This window comes from Cervus elaphus, chromosome 5, assembly GCF_910594005.1.
Source record: "Cervus elaphus chromosome 5, mCerEla1.1, whole genome shotgun sequence".
Lineage (NCBI taxonomy): Eukaryota > Metazoa > Chordata > Mammalia > Artiodactyla > Cervidae > Cervus > Cervus elaphus.
This window is the reverse complement of record NC_057819.1, coordinates 11,565,820-11,579,179: the sequence shown is the minus strand read 5'-3', so window position 1 is coordinate 11,579,179 and position 13,360 is coordinate 11,565,820. Positions and strand designations below refer to the sequence as shown.

General features: G+C 44.1%; 2 protein-coding genes across 5 annotated transcripts in view; one reads left to right on the top strand and one right to left on the bottom strand.

The window, feature by feature from the left end:
- IQCD (IQ motif containing D) overlaps positions 1–12,783 on the bottom strand; it is a 48,334-nt gene extending 35,551 nt beyond the window's left edge. Inside the window, exon 1 of the mRNA XM_043901699.1 lies at positions 12,685–12,783. The gene's annotated coding sequence lies outside the window, so the exon portion shown is untranslated. The remainder of the gene's footprint in view (positions 1–12,684) is intronic.
- Positions 12,784–13,072: 289 nt separating this feature from the next.
- Positions 13,073–13,360, top strand: part of TPCN1 (two pore segment channel 1) — a 70,973-nt gene continuing 70,685 nt past the window's right edge. For all 4 annotated transcript variants that reach the window (XM_043901691.1, XM_043901690.1, XM_043901687.1 and 1 more), the window contains exon 1: positions 13,073–13,264. The gene's annotated coding sequence lies outside the window, so the exon portion shown is untranslated. The remainder of the gene's footprint in view (positions 13,265–13,360) is intronic.

The window sequence follows — 13,360 nt, the reverse complement described above, 5'->3', positions numbered from 1 at the left end:
AGGTGACCCCTGAGCCTTATAAACGCCTAGACCTCCTTCCCAATTACGGCCTCTCCTGAAACCTCCCTCTGGCAACCAACACCTGACTCGCCTTCTCAACTCTTCCTTCCAATTCTTCCAGTACACACAGCACACATCCCAGTGTTGGATATGCATGTCACTGTCTCCCTCACCACACAGAGCAATTCCCTTACTCTCAACCTGGCTGTCACAGGGCAACTATACCTCCCCTTCCCAACAGAAAACTACACAACTCATTGGGCCAGTCTCTGACAATGTCCTACTCTCAGCCTCTTCAAACCTAACCTGTATTAACTACTCTAGTCCCAACTACACTGGTCTTACAAACTCTGCTCCCTCCTTCTGTTCCACTTGGGTTCTCTGGAACACCACAAATAATTGCACCAATCCGGGAATCTTCATTCTCTGTGGGACCTATGCATTTTCATGCCTCCCCTTAGAAACCCCTGGACCCTGCATCTTGGTCTTCCTGACCCCAGGCCTAACATTCCTCAAAGAAGAGATAGAACAAATAGTCTACCCCCAAGGGAAACTTTCCCACAGAAAAAGACAGGCTGTCATAGCCCCCCTGTGATTGGGACCAGCATAGCAGCAGCCCTAGGCACCGGGATTGGAGGCATCTCGACCTCTGCCCCTTTCTACTACAAGCTGTCCCAAGAACTTAATGAGGGCATGGAGCGGGTAGTGGAGTCCTTCGTTTCAATCCAAAGACAAATTGACTCATTAGCTTCTGTGGCCCTACAAAAGAGGCGAGCCCTGGACCTTCTCACCGCAGAAAAGGGAGGGACCTGCCTTTTCCTAGGAGAGGACGGCTGCTACGTTGTTAATGAGACGGGCATAGTCCAGGGCAGAGTCAAAGAACTTAGAGACAGAATGAACGTCGCAGAAATGAGTTACAAAACCTTTACCCTCCCCAAAACCTGTTCCAACAGATCCTCCCTTGGTTGCTCCCTTTCCTGGGACCATTGGTACTTATCATTCTATTCCTCTTATTTGGACCCTGTCTCTTCAATCTCTTGCAAAGGTTTCTCCAAGAACGGATTCGGGCCATCTCTTGAGATCAGGTCAAGACCATCCTTCTTCTTGAGAGCCTCACCTCAAGCTCAGAAAAAAGAGACCGTGAGCCCTAAGGTGATCCTCCATTCCAGACCCAAAACCGTCGCCCCTATCCAGCAGGAAGTAGCCAGAGAGATACGGCGCCCTTTTCCCCATTTTTTTATGATTTCAGGGTCTGGAATGAAGGAGTCTTTTGGGCCTAGAAAAGAGAACAACAGTCTCAAAGGCCCTTTGCCGAATCATCTAACTTCGGAGAAAACAAAGCATAACTTTAGTTCCACCCTGATGCTCCAGGCTGGTTGCATCTATCTGGGACTTATTACCCCCTGTCTGGAAACCTACCACCCCCTACACCCGCCCAGAAGACTTATCACCCCCTGCCCAACTACAGATGTCATCTCAACAAAAGAATACTGAAAATATCCCGCCTGATTGATGTTTCCCTTATCGCTTCCACAAACCTCCCTATAAGTATATAGCCTCCCTGATCCCTCTCGGCGCTCAGCCTGGTCGTTAGGCCAACTGTCGCCCCTCCTTGCCTAAATAAAGGTAACCTACTTCTGTTGAGATCGTCTTTCCTTTTCTGCCTCGACGGAACTGTACCTTACACAGGGAGGCCTGGCATGTTGCAGTTCATGGGGTCAAAAAGAGTCAGACAACTGAGCGACTGAACTGAACTGAGGAATTCATTCATCTTCTGTAAGTTGTCTTAGTTTTTTGGCATGAAGTTTTTCATCATTTTCCTTATAATTCTTTAAGTTTCTGCAGTTCTGATTTTGGCAATTTGTGCCTTTTATTTTCATGGTCAGTCCAGCTATATCTTCCTGGTGTATTAGCCTTCCTATCAATATCAAATGGTCCCTCTTTGTTCTAGTAATATTTTCTTTTTGCCTTAAAGGTAATATTGTCTGATAGTAGTTTAGCCTTTCCAGCTTTCTTATGGCTACTATTTCCATGGAGTCCAGTTTTTTTTATCTTCTATGTCTTTTAATCTAAGATGAATTTCTTGTAGGCAGAATATATTTGTCTCACTTATTTATTCATTTATTTTAAAGCATTTCTTTCTCTTTTCTTTTTTTTGACTGTGCCGCACAGCTTATTTCCCTGACCAGGGATTGAACCTGCACCTTTGGCAGTGAAAGCACTGAGTGCTAACCACTGGACTGCCAGTCTCAGTTTTTATTTTATTTTATTTTCCAGTCTCATTTTTTAAATCTAGTCTAGCAACCTCTATTTTGATTGGAGTGTTTTTTTTTTAATTTAATAATTTACATTAAATTATTCATATAGTTGGATTTACATCTGATGTTTTACTATTTTTTATTTATTTCATCTCATGCCTTTTATTTTTTGTCCCCATGCTATTTACTGAATGCTTTTTATTGTGTTAAATGTTTTTAGTCCATTCTTTTGATTATTCCATTGATTTTTAAAATATTTTTTGCGGGGAGTGGCCTGAACCAAAAGGCTGACTCTGGGAGCTGCCTTCATCCTCAAGGGTCTGTTCGCAGACATAGCTCTCTGTCCCGCCACCCCTCTCTGGAATTTATTATCTAAGTTAAATCTTAACAGAACATTAGCAAGCCTTGAATGCACACATGATGCAGATGGATAAGCCTTTCTCGACCACTCTTAAGATAAACGGGATGCCCTTCTTAACCCTTGATGTTATCAGAGAGTTCTGGTGATTGTTATCTCAAAGTGATGTATATGGAAAAATATTTTCTCTTCTTAAGATTCTCTTCTTGGTTTAGTATAAATGTAACCCTGAGAAATAAAGAATCATCGCTGACTGCAGCAATCCTCTCAACCCCATCTGTTCTGTGTCTTTATTTCTTAGCCTAAAGGAACGCGTCGTGTTGCTCGCTGAAATCTTCCGGCTGGCCCGGCAAGTGGCGCCCAACAGCGTGGGGCTCGACGAAAGTTCCTTGCAGCCGCTGCCCATTGAAACTATTAAGGTAAGTAAGAATGTATATACTTGTATATTGAGGGGCAGGAAGGAATATTGTCGAGAGTATAAACCATGGGACAAGATCATAGCCGTCAGTTGTTTGTGCATATGTTACAGATAATGTTGCAGGATCAGGGAATGCAGGTTACTAAAACGAAATTGCAGACTTTTCTTAGTTTTGTTGAGGAAGTATGTCCCTGGTTTCCGCAGGAAGGGACTATGAGTTTAGAGATATGGAAAAAGATAGGGAAACAGATTCAAACATATTATACTCTCCACGGACCTAATAAAGTTCCTGTGGAAACATTTTCATTATGGTCTTTAATAAGAGACTGTCTTGATTTTGAACATGAGGAAGGGAGTAAATTAAAACACATGCTCCCACCCGAAGAACGAATTTATGCTACTCCCAAAGTTTATGCTACTCCTGAAGGGAAAGGACCCACAACCTTTGAATTAGAATCTGCCAAACCTTTGAAGGAAAATGAGGGAACGTTGACTCCAAAGGATGAGGAAAGTTTGGAGAAACAGGCAGCTGCTTATCATAAGGAAGATCGTTGGGAATTACTTGTAACTGACGATTTGAATGTACAGGCAGCAGCTGCCCCACCGACAAAGGGTCTGGAGGCACTCATGCAGCAATTATTAATAACAATAAAGGAAGATATAAAAAGGGAAGGTAGGGATGAAGGCGTTGGTGCAATCCCTACTGCGCCTCCTGCCTATGCACCCTCAATTATTGCTGGATTAGATCCTCTGCCTATTTCCAAACCTGAAAATTCGTTGAATATAACTCGTGAATTACACAGTTTGTCCCCTTTGCAAAAGGCTATGCAACAGGCCCAAAGAGCTGGAGAAACTGTTCAGGGATTCTCCGCTGCTTTCCTGGTATTCGAGCATGAAAACCAACGGTATTATGAGGCCCTACCTTTCAAACAACCAAAGGAATTAAAAATTGCCTGTGCTCAATATGGACCTACGGCTCCTTTTACCCAGACCATGATAGAGAGTCTAGGAGGTCAAAATTTGCCGCCAAATGACTGGAAACAAATAGCGAGAGCTCGCTTAACAGGAGGGGACTATTTATTATGGAAATCAGAATTTACAGAACAATGTGGCCATATAGCTGAATTGAATCAACGGCAAGGGATTAATACTACATACGAGATGTTGATAGGGGAAGGAGCTTATCAGAATACAAATGCTCAATTAAGTTACCTGCCTGGGGCGTATGCTCAAATTTCTAATGCTGCTCGGCAGGCTTGGAAAAAGCTCCCTTGCTCTAGTAATAAGACTGAGGCTCTTGCAAAAATTCGTCAGGGGCCTGATGAACCATATCAAGATTTTGTGGCTCGTCTTCTTGACGCAGTAGGTAAGATTATAGCTGATGAGCAGGCTGGAATGGTGTTTACTAAACAGTTAGCTTATGAAAATGCAAATTCTGCCTGTCAGGCTGCGCTTAGACCGTACAGAAAAAAGGGGGTTCTATCAGATTACATTCGTATATGCGCTGATATTGGACCTTCCTATATGTAGGGTATTACCCTGGCTGCAGCTTTACAAGGTAAAAGCATAAAAGAAGTATTATATCAACAACAAATGAAAAATAAATGAGGATTACCTAGTAGGGGAAATGCTGGCTGTTTTGTTTGTGGCCAGCCCGGACATCGTGCTGCCTTTTGCCCCCAATGAGCCAATTCGGGGAATATTAAAACTCCTAATTTATGCCCTAGATGTAAAAAAGGAAGACACTGGGCAAAAGATTGTAAATCCAAAATTGATGTCCAGGGCAACCCACTTCCCTCACCGTCGGGAAACTGGGTGAGGGGCCAGCCCCTGGCCCCGAAACAATGTTATGGGGCAATGCAGGGAAATCAGATGGTAGAAGGCGAGTCACAGACTTGTTCAGAGCCACCTCAGGGAGCGCAGGCTTGGACCTCTGTTCCTCCTCCTACACAGTATTAACTCCCGAAATGGGAATGCAAGCTCTGCCCACTGGGATATATGGCCCTTTGCCTGATGGAACTGTGGGACTTTTGCTCGGACGTAGTAGCTCCACCATAAAAGGACTGCTCATGGCTCCTGGAGTAATTGATGCTGATTATACAGGAGAAATCAAAATTATGGCCCATTCCCCACAATGTATTACCACCATAGCTAGTGGGCAGCGTATAGCTCAATTGATATTGGTCCCTGCAGTGCAGACTGGGAAAGCATTGGCTTCCAGGAGAGGGGAAGGTGCCTTCGGATCCTCTGACGCCTACTGGGTCCAGGCAATAACTAATAATCGTCCTGAGTTAACGTTAAGAATAAATGGAAAGTTGTTTACAGGTATTTTGGACACAGGAGCTGATGTTTCTGTTATTGCCGAGAGACACTGGCCCCGAGAATGGCCTAAACAGATAGCTATATCAACATTGCAAGGAATTGGTCAAACTAGTAACCCTGAACAAAGTACAGAACTGTTACATTGGACTGACCATGAGGGTCACGAAGGGGACATTAGACCTTATGTCCTCCCAAACCTCCCTGTAAATTTGTGGGGACGAGATGTTATGACTCATATGGGAGTATACCTATACAGCCCCTGTGAACAGGTTAGCAATCAACTCTTGGATCAAGGGCTTCTTCCCAACTCGGGACTTGGAAGAAATAATCAGGGAACTGTTGCGCCTGTTCAGACAAAAAGGTTACCAAAAAGAAGTGGACTTGGGTATTTTTAGAAGGGACCTCTGATCCTCCTGTAATTCACGCAGATCCTATTACTTGGAAGTCTGAGGAGCCTGTGTGGGTTGATCAGTGGCCCCTTTCCAAAGAGAAAATTGATGCTGCCCAACGACTGGTGCAGGAACAGTTGGAATTGGGACATATTGAACAGTCTAATTCACCTTGGAATTCGCCCATTTTTGTTATTAAGAAAAAATCTGGGAAATGGAGGCTTTTGCAGGATCTGCGAAAGGTTAATGAAACTATGGAAGTCATGGGAACTTTACAACCAGGATTGCCTTCTCCCATGGCTATTCCTAGGAACGCCCACATAATAATCTTAGATTTAAAGGATTGCTTCTATACTATTCCCCTAGCACCTCAAGATTGCCCTCGATTTGCTTTTAGTGTTCCTTCTGTTAATTTTTCCCAACCAGTGCGTAGGTATCATTGGAAGGTTTTGCCACAGGGTATGGCTAATAGCCCGACCTTGTGCCAGAAATTTGTTGCAGCAGCGTTACAGGAAACTTGGGCGAAATACTCCGATGCTTATATTCTGCATTACATGGATGATATACTGCTAGCGCATATAGATAAAGAGTATTTGTTAGCAGCTTATGCCTTCATGGAACCTGCCTTAAAAGCAGTAGGGCTAATAATATCCAAAGAAAAGGTACAAACCTTTCCTCCTTATTCCTATCTTGGCTTTCGTTTAGAAAGGGAAACATTTGGAGTTCAGCCCATTGCTTTATGAAGGGATAATCTGAAAACACTTAATGATTTTCAAAAGTTGCTCGGGGACATTAATTGGATTAGACCCTATCTACATCTTGCTACATATGAATTAAAGCCTCTTTTTGATATCTTAAAGGGAGATAAGAATCCTACCTCCCCACGTAGCCTCACAGAAGCTGGAGAGCGAGCTCTTCAGAAAGTGGAAACTGCCTTATCACAGCAGCACTCCAGTTACTGTGACTATGAAAGGCCTTGGGGACTTTATATCCTTGCCTCAGAACATTCACCTACCGGTGTCCTGTTTCAAGATAACCCTCTAAGGTGGATCTACTTACCAGTTTCTCCCTTACGGGTGTTAAGTGCTTATCATATTCTTGTGGCCAAAGTAATAGCAAAAGGTAGACAGGAATCTGTGACCTATTTGGGAAGAGATCCCCACTTTATCTGTATTCTTTTTTCAACTGAACAGCAACTATGGCTCTCTCAATTTTCTGATGATTGGGCAATTGCGCTTGCACAGTATGCAGGAGAGATTAAACAACATTATCCTGCTAATAAATTGTTACAATTTGCACAGCTGCATCAGTTTATTTTTCCAAAAGTCGTGCAGCAATGCCCTTTGAAAAAGGGGACAACTGTCTTTACTGATGGATCTTCCAATGGCATAGCCAGTTTGGTAATCGAAAATGAATCTTATTATTGTCAAACCTCATATTCATCAGCTCAAGAAGTAGAGCTTTTTGCAGTACTCCAGGCTCTGCAACGTGTTCCTCAAAGTTTTAATTTATACTCTGACAGTCATTATGTTGTCAGAGCTCTCTCAGTCATTGAAACAGTACCCCTCATTGGAGCTGCAAAGGCCTCTATTCAAACCTTGTTTTTGAAAATTCAGAATCTCATTCGAGCCCGAACTCATCCTTGCTTTTTTGGGCACATACGTGCTCACACTGCCCTTCCTGGGCCCTTAGCGGCCGGGAATGCTCTGGCGGATGAAGCCACCCGTATGGTATGTTATTCTTCCTTAACCCCTATCTCTGCGGCACAGGCCTCTCATGCAATACACCATCAGAATAGCAATTCTTTACAATTTGGAATTTCTCGGGAAGCCGCTCGTCAAATTGTAAAAGCTTGTCCTACTTGTCCACAATTTTTTGTGCTCCCAACATATGGAGTCAGTCCTCGGGGTTTACTCCCCAATGATTTGTGGCAAATGGATGTTACACATATTTCTGATTTTGGAAAATTGAAATATGTGCATGTTACTATTGATACCTTCTCTGGTTTTATCATGGCCACACTTCAATCTGGAGAGGCTAGTAAACATTGTATTCAGCATTGCTTATGGAGTTTTTCTGCTATGGGTCTACCTAAATGTATCAAAACAGACAATGGCCCCGGATATACTGGTCGCAATTTTCAAGCTTTTTGTGCCCAATTACGAATTGTGTATAAGACTGGTATTCCCTATAATCCGCAAGGCCAAGGTATTGTCGAATGAGCACATCAAACCCTTCAGCACCAATTGAAAAAATTAAAAAGGGGGAGTTTGTATGCTATTACGCCTAACAATCCTCTTAGTCACACTTTGTTTGTTTTAAATTTTCTGAGCCTCGATAAAAATGGAAAATCAGCAGCTCAACGTTTTTGGCACTATGATAATAAAAAGGCTCGGCTATTGGTCAAGTGGAAAGACCCGCTGGAAGGCAGATGGCATGGGCCGGATCCAGTTCTAATATGGGGGAGAGGTCATGTTTGTGTTTTCCCACAGAATGCCGAAGCGCCGCGCTGGCTCCCGGAAAGGTTGGTACGCGCCGCGGAGGCGATCGCTGGTGGAACAAATGAGACGACTTACGATCCAGGAGACAGCCCCGCTACCAACAGCCCAGCAGATACAGGCGCTGTTACAAATGGCGTGTGAGAATTCTCCGAATCTTCCCACTGCTTCGCCTACTAATATATTGATTTCTCTATTACTTCTTTTAAACCAGATAAGTTCCATGAATGCTGATGTCGTCTGGGCATATGTTCCTGATCCCCCTCTTTTGCAGCCTGTTGGATGGGAAATGAATTTTGTTCCCGTGTATGTAAATGATACAGTCTTATTAGGAGGCTTCTCTGATAAGCACATCTCTCCTCAAAGTGCTAATATTTCTTATAGGGGATCCTCTTCACAATTACCAATGTGCTTTTTCCGACATCAAAAGGTTTCAGGATGTCTTACTGTTAGAGATGCAGGATACCTTGCTCATGAGGAGGACCATGGCCGTAGTTGGGTAGTGGATATTCCTAGCATTACGCAATCCACAGGATACGCACGACGAGTCAATGGAACTGGACCTAAGGACATTCCATTTTGTGGCCTGGGGGTAAAAGGACGATATATAGCTGTGCCATGGAAACTTTGTAGAGATGAGACTGCTACTGTATATTCTATTACTAATGACACACATTCCCTTTGGGATTGGTCGCCAGACTCCAACAGTAACCCCGGAAAGGAAGTCAGCAGACAATTTGCAGCCAGAATTTGGAATCTTGGCGGTACCATGGTGTATCAGACCGAGATATGGAAGCTGTTGGCCGCTTTCAGAACAGATGGGTTACGTTTGGAGACCGGAGGGAAGACCAAAGGAGCACGATCCTGGAGAGATCACTGGTGCAATGTGACTCAGAGATATCCTCGGGCCTGTGTACCCCATCCCTTTATGATCCTTGTTGGCTCTGTGACTCTTTCTAAAAATGGTAGCCTATATTATGTTCATTGTTTTAATTGTACCCTGACTAATTGTATAAGGGGTATGAAAAATAATTTTGGGGCTCTGATAGTCAAACAACCGCCCTTCGTCATGATGCCTGTGAACCTCACTGAACCTTGGTATGAGGAGGCAGGGCTTGAGCTGTGGAATAAGATGCGTACAGCCCTTGCTAGGCCACGAAGGGAGATAGGATTAATAGTTCTAGGAATAGCATCGCTTATAACTTTAATTGCTTCTGCTATTACTGCTTCTGTATCTTTAGCTCAATCTGTGCATGCTGCTAGCACTGTAGACAATTTAGCAAAAAATACTTCTAAAGCTTTAGAAATTCAAGAAGATATAGATATAAAGTTGGAGGATAGACTAAACGCGCTTTATGATGCAGTAAGATTTTTGGGGGAAGAGGTGCAAGGGTTAAAGCTAAGAAGCAAGATTAGATGTCATGCTAACTATCGTTGGATTTGTGTTACGCCAAAACTTTATAATGATACCGAGACCCCTTGGGATAAGATAAAATTACATTTAAATGGTGTTTGGCATAATGAAAACATTTCCTTGGATCTAATACACCTTCATCAGGAAATTCTTGATATAGAAAATGCTCCTCGGGCTAGTATGGATTTGGCAAAAAATGCTGAAGATTTTGTTAACAGTTTATTTTCAAATTTTCCCTCTGTAACTACAGTTTGGCACCTTTTTTCGGGGGTCGTGGCTGTGCTCCTAGTGTTTGCGCTTTTTGTGTTCATTGCTCCTTGTATCATAAAGAAATTTGTCAAAGAGCTGTGGGACATCAAGGCTGTCCTACACAGTAATTACTTACGCCAAAAGAATCAGGCGTGCCATTTTACTAAATAAAAAAGGGGGAGCTGCGGGGAGCGGCCTGAACCAAAAGGCTGACTCTGGGAGCTGCCTTCATCCTCAAGGGTCTGTTCGCAGACATAGCTCTCTGTCCCGCCACCCCTCTCTGGAATTTATTATCTAAGTTAAATCTTAACAGAACATTAGCAAGCCTTGAATGCACACATGATGCAGATGGATAAGCCTTTCTCGACCACCCTTAAGATAAACGGGATGCCCTTCTTAACCCTTGATGTTATCAGAGAGTTCTGGTGATTGTTATCTCAAAGTGATGTATATGGAAAAATATTTTCTCTTCTTAAGATTCTCTTCTTGGTTTAGTATAAATGTAACCCTGAGAAATAAAGAATCATCGCTGACTGCAGCAATCCTCTCGACCCCATCTGTTCTGTGTCTTTATTTCTTAGCCTAAAGGAACGCGTCGTGTTGCTCACTGAAATCTTCCGGCTGACCCGGCAATTTTTTGAGGTTTTTTTTTTAGTGGTTGATTTAGGGATTATAATGTACACCTTAATTTATCATAATTTATTCTGGGATACTAAATATTTTCTATTTGATGAGTCATTGTTATCTTGTCTTCTTTCAATTATTCAAACATGGTTTCCTTAGTTCTTTGATCGTATTTATAATAGGTTCTTTGAAGTCTCTGTCTGCTGAAACCAACATCTGGGGACACATAGAGACTGTGTCTGTTGACTGCTTTTTTCCCCTGAGTATGTTTACACACATCTCACAATTTTTATTGAACACTGGAAATCTTAGAGGGAAGATTTTTTTTTTTTTTGGTAGCAACACAGTATTTTTTTCTTCCTAATGATTGCTGTTTTTGTTTTGCTTGGACAGTTGGTAATTTACTTCCTGGACTAAATCTGTCAAGTCAGTCTCCTCCACGGTGTGCAGCTACTGATATCTCTGCTTAATTTTTTTTTTTAATATTTTTATTTTAAAACGTGGCTTCCTAGGGGTCACCTATGTATCCACATAGTTTAATATTCAGCCAAAAATCAGTCAAGGGTTGTGCTCAAACTTTGAACCAGTAAGACTCCTATTCTTGGATGGCAAGTACCGTATACACTCAGTACACCAGTCTACACAGTCTTCAACAGCCAAGGATGTCTAAGTCGCTGGGGCCCAAGCAGGTCTCTGCTGCACATGCGCATAACCTCTAGTCAGTCAAGGTAAGACACAGAGCTCGTCAGGTTCCGCATGGATGCCCCATTCCCTGTAACTCCGAGCTTTCAGTCCACTGTTGGCGCCGAATAGAACCACAACCTTGGACTGCTACACCCGCCGGGGTTCCCTGTTCTCATCCCACCAAGACTGCTACTTTAGCCAACAGTCCTCCAAATCAAGTGAGCCCCATCAGACAGCGACAGTGAAGCTCTTGGTTTTCAGGGGGCTACCCGCCCTGGTTGAACTATTAATCGAGATAGAACTGAGTATGGGGAAATCAGAGAAGTCTCAGGTAAGTACAGAACAAACCTGAAGTTCGGTGGTTTTATGAATAAAAGCTCTCAGTTTGTTTTATGCCTTTGGCTGATTTTCAGAGTGCTAATTTAGCAATAAATGGTTTTGGCTAGCTTTATAGTTGGTTTGAAAAATTATTATTGTGTTAAAATATACATAACCTCAGCGGTAAAGAATCCACCTTCAGTGCAGAAGACCAGGTTGGAATCCTGGGTTGGGAAGATCCCCTAGAGGAGGGAATGTCAATCCACTCAGGTATTCTTGCCTGGAAAATCTTATGGACAGAGGACCCTGGCGGGCTACCGTCCAAGGGTTTGCGGAGTCAAGACACAACTGGAGCGACTGAGTTGGATTGAAGCAACTGAGCGCGCATGCAGGCAACATAAAGTTTACCACTGGAACCATTTTAAATTCAGTGGCAGTAAATTGTTATATTCATATCTATATGCAGCCATCACCACCATCTGCCTTCCAGAACTTTTTCATCATCCCAAATTGAAACTCTGTACCTATTAAGTAATAACTCTCCTTTCCCACTACCCCAGCCCCTGGCGATCATTATTCTACTTTGTTTTAGTTAATCCTTGCAGCAAACCCTTCGTCTTGAGTATGTAAATGAAATTATATTTTTAAGAACAGGGATGGAAGTTAAGGTCTAAAGTTATTATAGCACAAAAAGCCAACATTAGTACAAAGGTACATAATTTAAAGCTTCACTTTCATTGCATGCTCACCTTGGGATGTATAAGCTGTTGATGGAATGGTAGGGGGCATATAAAACTACTCTCTCACCCCCGGCACCTATGTGTGACTTGAAAGTAGTTTAACTTTGGTGTGATTCCACTTGACTAGTATCATCCACGTTTTACGGATGAGGAGGTGGAACCATGAAGTGGACCAGAGGAGGGGCAGAGTAGAGGCAGAGACACCAAAGAGGATGCCCAGTCGTCTTTGCAGAAGGTCGAGAGGGAGGTCCAGACTGAGGCAGGGGCTGGAGATCAGGCTCCTGAGTTGGGGACTGGCTCGCGGTGGGGGCGGGAGGGCGCTGCTGATTCCTCAGAGAGTCAAAAGATACAGGACTAGACCCCATTCAACATCTCCCCATCATCTCCAGCCCTTCCTCACATGATCACTCACTTGCTCGGTGGTCTTTAGGTTTTTCTATCGTTGATTACCACAGCTGTACCTGCGTTGCTAGGTTACCCATCAATCTCAGAAGGCGGGACTCGGTGTCTGATTAACTTTCTTTTTCACCATTCGATTCCTTATTCCCCTCGGTTTGGTCCACCTCCTGAGAACTGACCAATCAGAAACACGATGTGTGTAACTCTCCACCAATTGGAAGAGCCGGGCCTCCCTCAGGGTTAAGCCGAACGAGTAAGGCGGGGAGAATGGGAAGGCAGGGCGGGCAGGGAGGCTTGTATTAACTGGGGAAGGACGTAAGAGCTGGCCAATCAGAGATCATCATGACGGCCGAGGTAGCCAATGGGGCGCGGCGAAGGGGGGAATGGGGCGGTGCCGGCCAGACGGAGGGGACAGTAGGCGGCGGATGGGAGAGCTGGCGCAGCTGCCGTGGTGGCAGCGGCTGAGGTGGCTGTTTCTGCGGCGGCTGCTGCAGCTGCAACAGCTCCAAGCTCGGGGCTTTGGCGGCTGCGCCGGCGGGCTGTGCTGGTTGTGCGGACCCCGGCGGTCGGTCCGGGTTGCTGCGGCGGCGCGTGTAAGAATTCGAGGCGTGTGAGGGATGGCCAGCGGAGAGGGCAGGGGTCAAGGGGCAGGGGGCTCGGAGTGAAAGGTTGCGATTGGGCGTTTGGGT